The sequence below is a fragment of the Haemaphysalis longicornis genome, unplaced genomic scaffold, assembly GCF_048455015.1.
Source record: "Haemaphysalis longicornis isolate Haplotype H1 unplaced genomic scaffold, Haemaphysalis longicornis Haplotype H1 scaffold_3, whole genome shotgun sequence".
Classification (NCBI taxonomy): domain Eukaryota; kingdom Metazoa; phylum Arthropoda; class Arachnida; order Ixodida; family Ixodidae; genus Haemaphysalis; species Haemaphysalis longicornis.
The window spans coordinates 192,374,242-192,388,290 of NW_027526335.1; the positions used below are offsets into that span (position 1 = coordinate 192,374,242).

Genomic DNA, 14,049 nt, shown 5'->3' on the forward strand with positions numbered 1-14,049 from the left:
GCGTGGGTTCGAAGACCTTTACGACTGTTGGTGATTTGCCGTGTATATATATTTTTTAGAAGAGCGCTTCCAGGGCGGAGTAAGTAGGCGGGACACACTGCGAGACCAGGTCCGCTTGTTCACCCCTCAAGCCTATAATTTTGTCTGTCAGAAAACATTTTCTTGGTTTAGAAGGATTCGTTTGTGGGGGCCGAGTTGGCGCATCCTCAATGTAAAGTAAAAAAACTGCGCTATTTGAGACGGCCACAAAGACGGAGGAAACACAGAACAGGCGCAGACTTGCAATCAAGAAAGTTTGTAAAAGAAACCGCCTCTTCGCGGTTTAAAAACAGCGCGAGATTCACTTCTCCGAAATTGTAAAAATAGTGGGTGTTCCTCGTTTATGTAAAACGTGCAGCAGAATTTAGCTTGCTGGAGGGATATTCTAATTGGAGCAGTAGAAGCTTCAGCTCCGCATTATTTGACCCAGCGAGAGGAGAAGAAAAAGGAGAAGAAAAAATAGAATGGCGAAAAAAAAAAAAGCTCCAATCCACGCTGTGAAGGTGGTAGGACTGCGAAGCTGTAAACGACACCCACAACAATTGCCCGTGCGACGTCACTTCAATTCACGCGCGTGGCTCTACAAAGAGTGAAACCAGATTCTGCCAGGCATTACCTGGGACTCGCGCCCAAAAGCGCCCTCTCCCTCCCCAGCCGCTGAATCAAAACCGCCGTCTGTCTCCCCCGTCTCCGCGTGTGGGTGTAGCTTAGTCGCTAAGACGACGGGCTCTCGCGCCGCTTCTGTTCGGGCCCAGGGTCGATCCCTGGCGGCGCCACAAGTTTTGTTTAGCGTGGTTGGGAGTTTCTTGTGGCGCACACGACAAAACCATTGGCTTAGGTAGAAAGTTTTGCTTTAAGAAAAGTAGGGGCGAGCGATCGATACAGTACCCTCCGAGAGGTGGCGTATGCGCGCGGTTGTTGGCTTCTCAGGTAATCCCGTGTCTGGGCGTGTGGAGCGCGTGCCATCGTAACCGCAGGAAAATATTTGTCCATATCGCTGATTCTATGCGTACACCAGTATACGTCATTTGAACTCGGAAGTCGGAAACGAAAAATTGTTGACAGTCCACGAACGCAAAATGCCGTGGTTGTGACAGAGTACGCCCTAAGTATTATTTGCGTGTCGTTACTGAAATGACGTCTGGCCAGCATGTTAACTTTATGCTCAGGGCGCTCCGGTCGTCCACGTGCCGTCGAACGAGGAGGTCCCGGTCTCCCTTTTAATACGGGCCATAACGTGCGCACCAAATGGATGCAGCAACGATTCGCTTCATTGCGCGCCCCCTAATGGAGCCCCATTTAAGTATGCGAGATTCCCTGTTCTCTATCCGTGGTTTCCTCCGTCTGAAAATAGAAAAAAAAAAAAAAAGACGAATGTATTAGTCGACCGGGTGGGTCTCGAAATTAAACACGGTAACAACTTTTCATTTCCTCGGCCGTGGCTTCGGCATGGAAGTCACGTGTGTAGTCGCGAAGATGTAGATGCCAGTTTTTTTTTTTTGGTTTGTTTTCGGTTCTTAGCGGCCGTGTGTGTAGTACAGCTCCGACGCGAAGATCCTTAAACCATTAGCGAATATTTATTTCCTCTTGGAACTTGCATGTCTGCGCATCGTTTTAAATGTGATCTACAAAACGCGTCTTTCTAGGCGGGTTCTTTCGTTCCGTCGGGTTGTAAAATCGTTAGCGTCCGGTCGCGCCGTCTTGTATATGAGACGTTTCGACTGCGATGTGGCGAATGCACCCTTGCAGGTGATTTGCCGCATATAAGCCCAGCGCCGCCACCACCTTTCTGGAATCTGTGTCGGAATAGCGGCGAAATATAGATCCTGTCACTCTGTGAGTGGTGATATTTGAGGGTCGTAAGATTATATTTTTACTCTGAAATGAGGAGGAATTGCGCAGCTGTGAATTCAGTGAGATCGAAAAAAAAAGTTCGCTATATTTTCCGAAGAAGAAACGTTTGTGGCACCGTTCATTGCGTTAAACATGCGTCCTGCCGCATATCCAAGCTAGCAATGACCAAAAATAGCAATGCCAGTAGCTCGGGTCCTGGTCACGTGCCCACCCGGCCATGAACACATGGCACATGCCTATTCGGGGTTTCATTGTTCTCTTTTTTTTTCTTTTATGCGAAAGCATCATGTATCCCAAAAGGAAAGAAACAAGACGTTGATTAACAGGTTACCTATTCAACGTGCCTCAAAAAAAAAAAAGAAAAAGAAAAAAAAAACGGTGCGCCTCATCGCCTGCGTTGCGTCGGCGCGTTAAACCCAACAATCAATCAATCAATCAATCAAAAAAAAGAAACGAAGTTGCAACAGAAATGGGCTTCGAACCCGGTGTCGCGCAGGAAATATCTTGGCACTCGTCTACCTAAATTAATATGGCCTACCTTAATCTAGATTTCTCCTGAATGCAGGCGTAAAAATCCTTATTCTTCAAGTTTAGTCAGGTAATCGGGTATCTTGGGAGTGTTATAAACGTACTCTTTGTTGCAGAAGTCTGCATTCATGTATCCAGCGCTGATAATACCCTGAACGTGCATTGCGCGTTTTACTGGAAGCAAGCGATAAAATCGTCCCGAGGCGCGCTGGTTCCAGCGCTATAGTTGACATAGCATAGTCTCCTTAGCCCCGTTTTCACGCTCACATTTTCTTGTGCCCGTTTTGCAGCGAAATAGCTTTGTGCGTGGCCCCACATGAGAGCAGCGGTTCTTCCGTCAAGACTCATCAGTCGCGGTTTTGATTCGAATTACTTGAGCATCTTTTCATCAAGTAAAAAAAAAAAAAACGATACTATATCAGCTGTGCTGAGTTATCATCGACTTGCGGGGCAAGGTCGCGTGTGCGACTGTGAACGAGGAAGACGTGACATGTCCCGCGTCTGTTTTCCTTCCGACGCCGCGTGATTGCCCATGCCGGTGGGTGCAGAGCAAAGGCGCGTTTACGCACTTTTTTACGAGCACAGACGCACGAGGGAGGTCACGAAGACAGTCGGCGAGGGCAATCCTTCCTTTGTGGTGTATGAAATATAGCAGTGATGAAGCCTCGGTCATGGCGCGGCTGTGGAAAAATTCTGCTCGAGTTTTACTACACTAGAACCCCGCTCTTACATTCCTCAGTGCTGCGTTTTCCCGGCTGCTACGTTGTTCTTGTCTGGTCCCGGCGAATCTCACATAGAGTCCCATGTATTAAAACCCTCACTGTTGCGTCGTGGCTCAGAGTACGTTCCCGGATCATTCGTTTCAATCTGACACTTCGAACTCGCCCGGGCAAAATGCGCGGAGCGCCATTTTGACGTTTGACGAGCCTTGGCCAGGCTTGACTACGGAACTGACTGCATGAAGCCGCACGCGGGTGCGATCATTACCACTAGATGGCCCTATGTTGCTCTATGCTATCACCACCATCACTGCGCTTACAACAGAATTCGTTTCACTTTGGAATGCTGGAAGTGCGTGTTTGCTATAAAGCACCACCGCAAGAATAGCACGCGCTCTGGTCGTCATCGTGCGCTTCAAGCTTTGAAAACACCATTGAACTTGCAACTGCGAACTTTGTCGTGTGCCTTGACTGCGTCGCGAAAACGGGCGGGGCTTTCCCTTCAGGAAAAGCTTGACGTACTAAACGCAGTAGACAAGCAGCCAGCGCGGAAGAGTCGACATCGCTAGGGACCTTGCATTGCCACGCGTGGTGCTTCCTAGCAATCGCAAAAAACGGCAGTCCTACATTCTCGAGTTTTTTAATGTTCGAAAGCCAGAGTTGCAGAAATACATGGTTGCAAGTCGAAGTTACACTGTTTTCGTTCATTTTCGAAGGTTTCCTCACTGCTTCGTTTTCCTGGTTGTTACGTTTTTGTTTTCCCGGTCCGGCGAAAAACGTATGAACGTGGTTCCATTGTATCGCTCTCGGTTTCTTTCCTTGCGCCGGGCAAGATCAGCTTGAGTTTTTTTTCAGTCGCCTGTATTTCGTCGGCCGATGAGGGTGAGCGCCTGCACCCGCCTCATGGTTTCTGCGGAAGGATGCGGGTTCAGTCTCGACCGCGACAGCCGTTTCCCTTTTTTTTTTTTTTTTTTTTTTTTGATGGAGGCCAAAAGCGAGACCGCCCGTGTGTCGAAATTGCGGCAGGGGCTGAAGTTAATCCGTACTGTTTTGCCTCGGCTGTAACCACAAGTGGCGAAGAATGTAGACCATTGTTCGATAAATCTGGTCGTTCACTCGCGGATTGGCCAAATAACAGTCAAAGCTCCGCGGTAGCAACGCGGTATACCAACCATGGTAGCAACGTCGCCTTGCTATGTTTGCTGGCTCGCTAATATCATAGCCAGGTGGCTTATTTTGTATTTTGCGCACTGGATGGCTCTATATAGGAGGAGATAATTTTTGTTTCTCTTTCGACTGATTTGTAGATATCCCAGTCGGAAACGAGGGTGATAAATAATATGGAAGTGTAAATTACACAATTACACATCAGAAATCTTCTTCGTCCCACACCCGTCAGGCTGCTGTGACCTTGAAGACTAGAGCAGAGAATTTGTGCGCTAGAGCGAAGATTGTTCGGCATATACAGCGAAAAATCGGGCTCAGAGGGCTCAGCCCGAGTTCTGGGAAAAGTACTGCGCTCCCCCCCCCTCCCCCTTTTGCTCGACGTTACGATAAGTTATGCACCACTTGTGCCGGCATGACAGTGACGAATGTCGGGCGGACGTTGATGAGACAAATCGGTGTTACGGACGATCGAAAGGAGGAGAAAACAAACGTTTTGCGCAGGGTGCAAGCAGCGCATCGGTAGTAGTGACATAGGTTGTACAATGTCGGTGCGGAAATATCTCTGCGGCGTGCCCCTCACGCACGTCACCCTTCCCGTTGGTACGTCAGAGCTCACCAAGCGTGTATGTTTGTGTGCACAAATCGCTCGCGGCTAAAGATAGCTTTTCCGTACAGTGCAGGGCCGCTCGGTGGCCGGTTCAACATTGGGTTGGTGGAGTTTGCGAAACCGGCGACACTGTCGGCGGGCGACGGATTAAAGCAGTTTGGGGTAAAGAAAGCCTGCGTAATCGAAGTAATCTTGGAGATTGGAATCGGAATGGGCAGCCGTCGTGAGGCTTTTACTTGGGCGTGGTTTCCGGCGATAACTGCTGGTAAAAGTCGTGGTTGTTGTAACTCTTCAGTCCCCGGATTTCGCGTACGTACCAGCCCCCTTTACGCTACGCACGCACATGCACGCGCACATTTCGTTAACTACTCGTAATAGGAATTCCGTTATTAATTCGCCCGCTTGAATCGTTGTTAAGGCGACTTGTTTAGCTTAGTTGTTGGAGCCGTTCGTTTCTGAAGCAGAGCTTCCTGTGAGTCTGGACGAATGAACTAAATGAAGGATGGAATAAAGGCGCCGACGTTTCGGGTCGGCGCCTACACCTGCTGTTTAGTACGCCTGAATACCTGCTTACACATACATGCTAAGCAGGAACGCGAAACCGTTTACTGAAACATTCACGTCATTTTTTTTTACAACGAAAAGTTTGCATTGCTATTAATCAAACGTAAAAAAAAAAAAACGCTGGGAAGGAAGCGGGGGGGGGGGGGGGGGGGTGGGGGCAAAGATCAAGGCACTAATTTCTTTCGGCCACAACTGCTGTATAATCGCCACATGATGACTTCGACGTCGCCTAGCTCAAGGCGTGAAGCTAAGAATTGGGGGAGTTTGACACCCACCTCGAGACACCGAGTAGAATTATCTTGCGACTGCAACGGAGTTGAAATCCGACTTTGCGAATTCAGCGTTAGTCCCGCAGTTTCTTGAAATCCGTAACTTCGTTAGATCAATAAACCGAGAGCGCCGCCTTACTATCTTCCGGGGAGCCGGTTTGTTCGTTGAACCGAGAAACTCGTTGAATCGAGTTTCAGCTTCGTTAAAACACTCGCCCGCGGTTCGTAGACTCTGAGGGTGTATACGCGTACACGTTCGATAGGCGTAGCCGGAGGCGGCGGCGGCCATTTGACGCGGGCATCTGTGCGACCGTGCGCCCAAAGATCAGGCGCAGGCGTACCCGCTCGTGGATTGATCGGCTCGTGCGCCGCTTAATCCCCCGCGCCCTTATGAATGTTCCCACGTGGCGTCCGTCGATTGTGCGTGCCGTCGGGCCGTCTGGCTGCGCCCAGTGAGTGACTCGTGCGCTGTTTGGCGCGCGCAGCTGTCCGCAACATTTTCTCCGTATGTGGGTCGACCGTCCGTTGTCTGCAGCGCCGCTTTCAAAGCTCGGTCCCGACTCAGTTTTTCACTGTCCGTGCGTTTCCTGTGCTAGCGATCTCAGAACAGCGAACGCTCTGGCAGCTTATAATGCGGAGATAATCGCGTCCTTGTGTCTTGCATTGAATACGCCCGCATTGAGGTTGGTAACGCAATGAAGAACCCCTTCGAAGCTATTTTTCGCCGGTGTTCTATGCAGCGCCTAAGGCATTCCGGTATGCTATGTAGTTCCGAGTTACCAGTGAAGGCGGACTGTAAAACATAGACGCGCACACCAGCGTTTGGGCAGTGCTCTGAACATATCCCCCAGCTCTACCGACTATTACACAGTATATGTATCCCACGCTGTAACGGTTGACTCGTTCAGGAGTTCAAGAAGGCCATTTTTTTTCTGTTACGGCGAACCGCTAGCGCCAACAGATCCAACATGTTTGCTTCCAGCGGAAATTTCAGCGGTGCCTGGATCGTGACGTCATTGTCGGCAGCGTCGGAACGCCTGAAAGCTAAAGTCGTTCCACTCAATGTGAAAGCTGTCGGTACTGCGGAGCAGTGATTCGCCATAATGGGCTGCAGCGCCGTTATCTGCTCACTGCTGCATTTCAAATTTCCCTCCTTCGCAGTGCTCGCGCGCCCCCTGCCTGAAACTGCGCCAGCGGGAGTTCTGCTCTTTTTGCGTCATTTCGGGCGCGTAATTTTTTCTTGCGTGACTGGAACCTTTCTGTGGCATTTCGAACGCGCCATTCTTTTCTTGCGCGGCTGGAGCCTTTTTGCGTCATTTCGAACGCGCCATTTTTTTCTTGCGCGGATGGAGCCTTTCTGCGTCATTTCGAACGCGCCATTTCTTTCTTGCGCGGCCGCGTTTTTAGCTTACTGTCGTAAAAACCAACCCAGCGAGCGTTCGTAACTAAATGAACGCGGGGGTTGCCGGTTATATACACAGATTTTGCCTGAAATGTACCTGCAGTTTTCTTTGCGCTAAATAACGGGAAGATGTATGACAAGCACCGGCGGTTCACGAGGTTCGAACGCTTGAGGCTATTTAAACCGCGTGGTTTTCGAAGCCTCAGCGTGGCTCCCTGAGTCCGGTAGAGAAGGCTGTATACTTGGGTCCGTTATCTCGCTGCGCCGCCTGATTCCGGCAGTCGCATCGACCGTTAGCGAGCTAAGACAAGGCGAGCTCATAAAGTTCTCTGCGCTTAATACAGCCTCCCCCCTCCCCGCTAGCCTTCGAAGGAAAGCGGTTGAGTTTATTTAGCAATGACCTCTAGATGGGGGGAGAATTACTTGATTGTCTCGTTAAAAATGAACAACCCGAAGCGCGTCGTTCACCCGAAAGTAAATGATCACTTATAGTGCGCGGGATATCTCGAAGGCGCTGTAGGCATACAAGGCGAGGAGGCCATATTGCACGCGTGCTTAAACATCCCGCTGTATACTCAGTGCAGCCTCAAGCATGTCGAGAAGGGTGAAAGCAGCAACCAGAAAGTTTCGTGACAGTATAAACACGGCGGGACCCGAAACGTCTTACTATATTTATCAAACGGATTGCTCGTGCCTTCGCTTTTCTTCTAACCTGCGAACTCCGCCAGGGATTCCTCAAAAAGCCTACACTAGCATTTTGTTCTGCCTGTCATGTAATTGAGTCGTGACTGCATACATCCACGAAGCAGGAAATGCGCTCTTTCTTTCTTTCTATCTATCTATTCGTTAGTTTCGAGTGCCCACTTCATTCAAGCGGGCTTGGTTGAAGACACGACTGTCAGTGCCGACGAGGTGTCGCGAAAGAGCTGGGCAGCCTATTCACCGCCACGTCCAGTGGCGCCGCGATTCCGTGGAGCTATATTTGGGACTTCGAGTGCATAAAATGGGATTGAGTGCGTTACCTGTCATTTTCTCGTCTCTTCAAATGTATACGCATACGCTTTTGTGGATTTAGCGTTGCTTTGAGGTTCTTTTGGCCGCGCACTGCTCTCTCGCTGACGATGGCGGGCTGTCTCATCCCAGCGCAACTGTCACGTCGGTCTCGCTCGTCACGTCCAGGCCTGGCCTTCGAGACAACCGAAATGCGCTCTTGGTTGGTTGGTTGGATTTGTCGGTGTTAGTTTTTGGGTCTTAGTGTGAGTTTCCCCGCGACTGCGCTCTCGTGGCCCTGTTACGTCCATCTAGGAGGACGAGAAACGGCGACGCAGATGGGAGAATCTTCGCTGGCCGACCACTTACCACGAGAAGGGGGCGGAAGGCCATCACCTCTGGCGAGCCGTTCGTTCGCCACGTATACACGCAAACGGCAGGACGTGCTCCTTGGGCCACCGCTTTTCCCCGCTCTCTTGATGACCTGAATCCCAAAACGTCCCGCCAGTCATCGTTCGTTCACTATTGAGGGATGCGCGAGCACCTTACGTAATCTCAGGGGCTTTTACAAGTTCTGTGGTGCGTATTCATTCAGGGATGGAGGAGGCATTTGGGGCCCGTCACTGAGGTTCAAAACAGCCGCGATGCAGCCGTAACCGGCGTCTGTGTAGCGCCGCGATAGGGGCGGCTCGTGTTGTCTCGCGCGCGATCAGTCGATATCGATCGAGTGGTCGCGTACCGGAACGAACCGGTTGTGCGGCGGGAAGGCTATTTATTTCTTACCTCGCCGGCCTCGCGGTTATCGCGAGCGAATTAGAGTGCTCCCTGGCGTAACCGGCAAACAACGGCGGATGTTTGCACCACGCGCTGTGTCTGGGCTGTTCTCTTCTGCGAACGCGTGTTATCTCCTCCCACGCTCTCGCCGTGTAGCTGCTCTCACGTTGGCAGATTATTTTTCTTTCTTTTTCACCCAATCCTCCCAAACCTGCTCCCCCCGCCAACCACCATTTTCAACTTTTCTGGAAGGGGCCTTGTGTCGGCCACCGAACACCATGGAGTCACAAAAACGCCCAGCTGATGAAAAAGCTTTTTGCCAATCGTGCGGTGAAATCGCCTGCGAACGTCGCTTCACCTGTGGCTCACACGGTATTTAGTTTTATGCGGGAGACCGCCGAGGCTAAGCCAATTTCCTTCTCTCTAGCCGTGCTGCAGAAACAGGCCCTGGCAGAAGCGGTTTATTGAATGGTCGATCCTCCTGCACCGTAGAATGATTTACACCATTTTATCTATAACAAACACCCTTACACCCTATCCAAATGGCGTAAATAACGATAAAACACTATTTAAAAGGGTGGATTCTTGTGCTTTTGCTCGGGTGTAAGGGTGTTTTAGTTATAAACTTAAGGACATAAATCATTTTGCAACGTGTTGAGTGAGTTTGGCGGAACCGGTTTTGGGGACAACGGAGTCCGTCCCGTCGGGGCCTGTTTGAAAGAAACTGGTGCAGCTGTACGGGCGCGGCCGCCTTCCTCCCCGCCGTCCGCGGCTCGTTGCGCCGCGGGAAACGGATCTGCACGAGCGTCCGCTGTTTTGCCCCCCGGCATCACGCCCTTGATAATACGAGTGGACGGTTGACTGACGGGCGCTGAACTTCTAATGTGGCGGAGATTTATCTCCATTGCGGACCATGCGCCGGCGCAGATCAGCCGAAGGCGGTGTTTAAATAGCCGAGCTAGTAAGGCGGAGCGGTTCCGATCGGGGTCTCTTGCCATGCACGTTTCACTTCACCCCCGGGGCGGCGGAACGGTTCGAGCAACAATTAGTATAGCGTGTTGACGTTCATTCACGCTGAATGAGACGCAGAAAAGACGGGCAAAGGTGTGCATAAACAAATCACAAAGACAGAATGTTTGTAGGAATTTCGAAGCTTAGGCCGAACTTCCATATCTTTGCTTGTCGCCCAAATACGGCCGGAACAGTATTTTTTTTTTTTTCAGAGAAACGCGCCTGCGGGTGTCTCGCCGAAGGGGGGATTTCGAGGGGACGTTTTGTGTCCTGATGTCCCCTCCACGACGTGACGTCTTTCCGTTGCCTCCGTAGACGGCCGTGGGGCGTGTCGTCACGTGGGAACCCGCTCGCAATTGTGGCACGAGCTTTGTAAGGCGCTGCGCTACAGTGGCGCTGTGATCGTGAAAATTGTAACTCGCAGTAGGACAAAGGCGAGAAAGCGTCGGTGCCGTCACTGTATGCATGTGTATTGTTTGCACTGTAGAGCTTGTTGCTCTGAGTCGTCGCGTGGCCGCGGGGAAACAAAACCGCTGCGCTCTCGCTTGCTACTAATTCTGCACTGGGGTCAGGTAGGTGGGCATGCGTTTCCGCTGCCTGTCTAGCCCAATTCCGGCACCGCTGTGCGCGTCCAGGAAAAACCTCGTTAGTATATGTGCACTGGCTTTTAACCCGTATAGTTTCCGCACAATAAGAACTCTGATGATAGTCTGCTCGTATGCTATTATCATCGTAGTTAGGTCGCCGCTTCCTCTGGCAGGTGTGGTTTTGAAATGGACACCAGGTTTTCAAAGGCATTTGATTTTAAGGTGCGCGTCGGAAGTGACGATGGCAGTGCGTCAAATTATTCGCGAACCCTGTTTTGGTGGGGCTGCGGCCTTTTTAACGGTCATTACTGGTATCGAATATGACAGTTGTGTGCGTCTTGTTGTCTTGCGTAAACCCGCAGACGCAGAGGCCCCGAATCTTCTTGAAAAGGGCCAAACCTTTCGCAGATGCTGCAGGGCAGCATTTACTGTATTAGCCGTCAGCATGGGAACGCCTAAGCTTCTCAAAGCAGGCGCAGCAACACCCTATCGGTCTTTCTGCTGGCACGCGTGTTCGTGCGTGCGTGCGTACGTGCGTGCGCGAATGAAATAGCGTTCTTCGGTCGCGGCCGCCCCGGAGAACGCCGCCGAAGGGAATGTCTTTTTTTTTTTAATTGGGTAAGACCAACGTGTCGGTGACATTCTGGTTCAAGTGGCCCAGATGGCAGCGTCAAAACGCGTTAATCTGGTTCATCGTACATCAAGCGAGGTAAAGAACGTAGCGGCGATATGTTGTGTAGCGATCCGAATCCACGTGCATGCCACCGCCTTCCTTTATTACCACGTTGTTGTCGTAAAACTGCCGCGCACACGTACTCGTTGCCGGCGAAGACCGGGGGTTGTACACTGCGCACGAGCCTGCGTCCGTCGCTGCTCTGATCGAGCGCGTCTGGCACGCGTCTGCGGTCGCGATGACTCATTCTCGTCCTGTTCCGAAGCGGGATAACTTGTCTGAGTGGAGCGAGGGGCTTGTAGCGGCGATTTCTGTTTTCTTCTTGGAGGCAGGTTTCGCGCCAGACCTCAGAGGTCAAAGGCCCCGAAGTTGAGTATATTGGTCGAAGGTGCACACGCTCCGGTGCAGGTTAACGCGATCGCTAATAGTGTGTGGTCATAGACGAATTGAACGGGGGCAAAAAGTTGTACAATTCTCCACTCATACGCGGTACCATTCTTAGGTCGTTTCTCCGTTCCAAAAACCTTGTCCTTCCGTTTGGAAGCTTGTGTGTTTTTTTTTTTTTTTCCTTTTTAGTTACTCTCGTGCGGCCGATAGGTCAGATAGACCTTCGTGGTATCGTTATTTTACTTTGAGTGTTCTTTAATGTCACATTTGGCTATAAGTAGTCAACTTGAGCTGTTTTTCGTCCTTAGTTTCTCTTGGTTTATATTGAACGACATTAGGTGACTTCTCGTTTCGGTAGGTTGTGTTTTTTGGTATTTAAGTCGTTATTTTTTTATCAACGATGTTCATTTACACTGTTATATTCCATCACATGCCTTAACCTCAACAAACAGAATTTCTGTTATTTGTCGAGCTAATATGGAAGGATGGACTTGCAGGCGGCGCAAGACGTCAACGATGAAAGATGGAACCCCCCCCCCCCCCCCCCCACCCTCCCTTTTATTTTTTTATGTCTTTCTCTGTAGAAATAAGGAGCACGTGTCATCAGTTCTAAGGCAGCTGGCTGCTCCGTTCACGACATTTGCACGTCTTCTAAAATAAAATTGTGCTAATCAACGTGATTACGCAAAGTATAGTGATTTACGCGGGTTTGCCGTCTTCAGCAGCTGCCATGGAGGCAACTATATCTGGGATGCACCAGACGATGCGCTTAACTGTAAGCCCTCGAATGTTTGTATGCTGTCTCCCAGAAGCCCAGAGATGCTCGCGTGGTGTGCGGGCGTTCCGCGGTGCGATATCTTCCGCCCGAGCCTTCGAACAGTGACGCGTGTTTTCTCCGTCTGTTATGGGGACATTTCGTGGCCGTCTTCTCATCAAGGTCGAACCACGCGAGAGCTGTCGGCTACGCGAAAATGACAGCTTGAGGTTGGGAGGTGAAACTTGTGGAACAGGGAGTGGGCGTTGCCAAACTGGGGAATTAACTGGTTGCAGTCGCCCCCAGTGGGCGTTAAACTTGTTAAGCCTACACGAGTTCCGACGTGAATCGCCCGGGTTATTGAGCAAACTTTTATCTAGTCATTGAGGCGGTATACACACCACACGCGCGCATTTTACCTTGGAATATGGGCGGGAAGAATGTTCACAGCGCAACATTCCGCACCGTTGCTTGTTGGGGTGGAAACTACGTGGAACGGTGTGCTGCTGAGCACGAGGTCGCGGGTTCGATTCCCGGCCGCGGCGGTCGCTTTTCTGATGGGGGGAGTTCTGGCTTTCGAGGGAACCGAATCGAATATGAGCCAAGCAGCACGCTTATAATATAATCCGTCCTCTGGTGCGGAGATTAGGAATGAGGAAAGCAGCATTATTGAGATCTATCTGCTTGAGTCCAATGTTAGCTTTACCCGCCGCGGTGGCTCAGTGGCTAAGGCGTTGCGCTGCTGAGCATGAGGTCGCGGGTTCGATTCCCGGCCGCGGCGGCCGCTTTTCTGATGGAGGCGAAAAGCGAAAACGCCCGTGTTGTCGAGATTTCGGCGCACGTTAAAGATCCCTAGGTGGTCGAAATTAATCCGGAGCCCTCCACTACGGAGCTCCTCATCGCCCAGATTTAGCTTCGGCGCGTTAAAACACACAATCAATCAATCAATCAACTACGTGGAACGTCTTTCCGTTTTCTGATTGGCCCCACGAATATGGGAGAGGGGGCAGGAGGATGGAGTGCGGTACTGAGGAGAAAGACGCATGTTGTATGGTTTCACCTGTCTGCATATTTTATACCGTTACAAGATCCCTTTGGAACAATTAATTAACAGTAATTCTTAAAAAAAGGGGTACTGGGTCTGCTTTTTGTTTTCCCCGAAGAAAACGATAGGACAACAAAAGTGGAGACATAACTGTTCTGTGCTGCAGTTACAGCGGAGTTGGGATCTTAGCAACAGTGCGCCCAGGCCGCGAGCCGGCGGCGGTTACGCGCCGCTGATTGAGTGGCCTAATCAAGGAGACGGCCGAGGTGCACACGCGGGCTGCGGCGGCGGCGGACGAGACAATGCAACCTCGGTGCGCCCTTGCCGGGCGCACTTGACAAGTGGTGCGGCGACGCCTGCTATCGACCGCCGTTATTGTCTCGGTGGGCAGGCAGCAGCCGTTGTTTTTGTCGCCGCAGTCTTAGGCTATTACGAAGTCAGCCTTGACCGGGGCGTCCCTTTCCACTTCCGGCGCTCTAAACGGCACGAGCCGTGCGCGACGGTCAAAGTCAAATTGTTCTAAACTCGGCGGCCCCTTTTTAGATCGCTGTATGCTCGGCTAATGCGTCTTCTCGCATCTAAAAAAAAAAAAAAGAAACTCTGATTTGGAGTGTACGAGTGCGCGTAGTCACATTTGAAAGTTTCTGAGTGCGCCGGTGCAACCGATATACCCTGCGGT

At 51.0% G+C, this 14,049-nt stretch overlaps 1 protein-coding gene across 3 annotated transcripts in view; it reads left to right on the top strand.

Annotated features, from left to right (window-relative positions):
- Positions 1-14,049, top strand: part of Mtd (TLD domain-containing protein mustard) — a 190,968-nt gene that overhangs the window by 98,347 nt on the left and 78,572 nt on the right. The gene's annotated exons all lie outside the window — the stretch shown is intronic.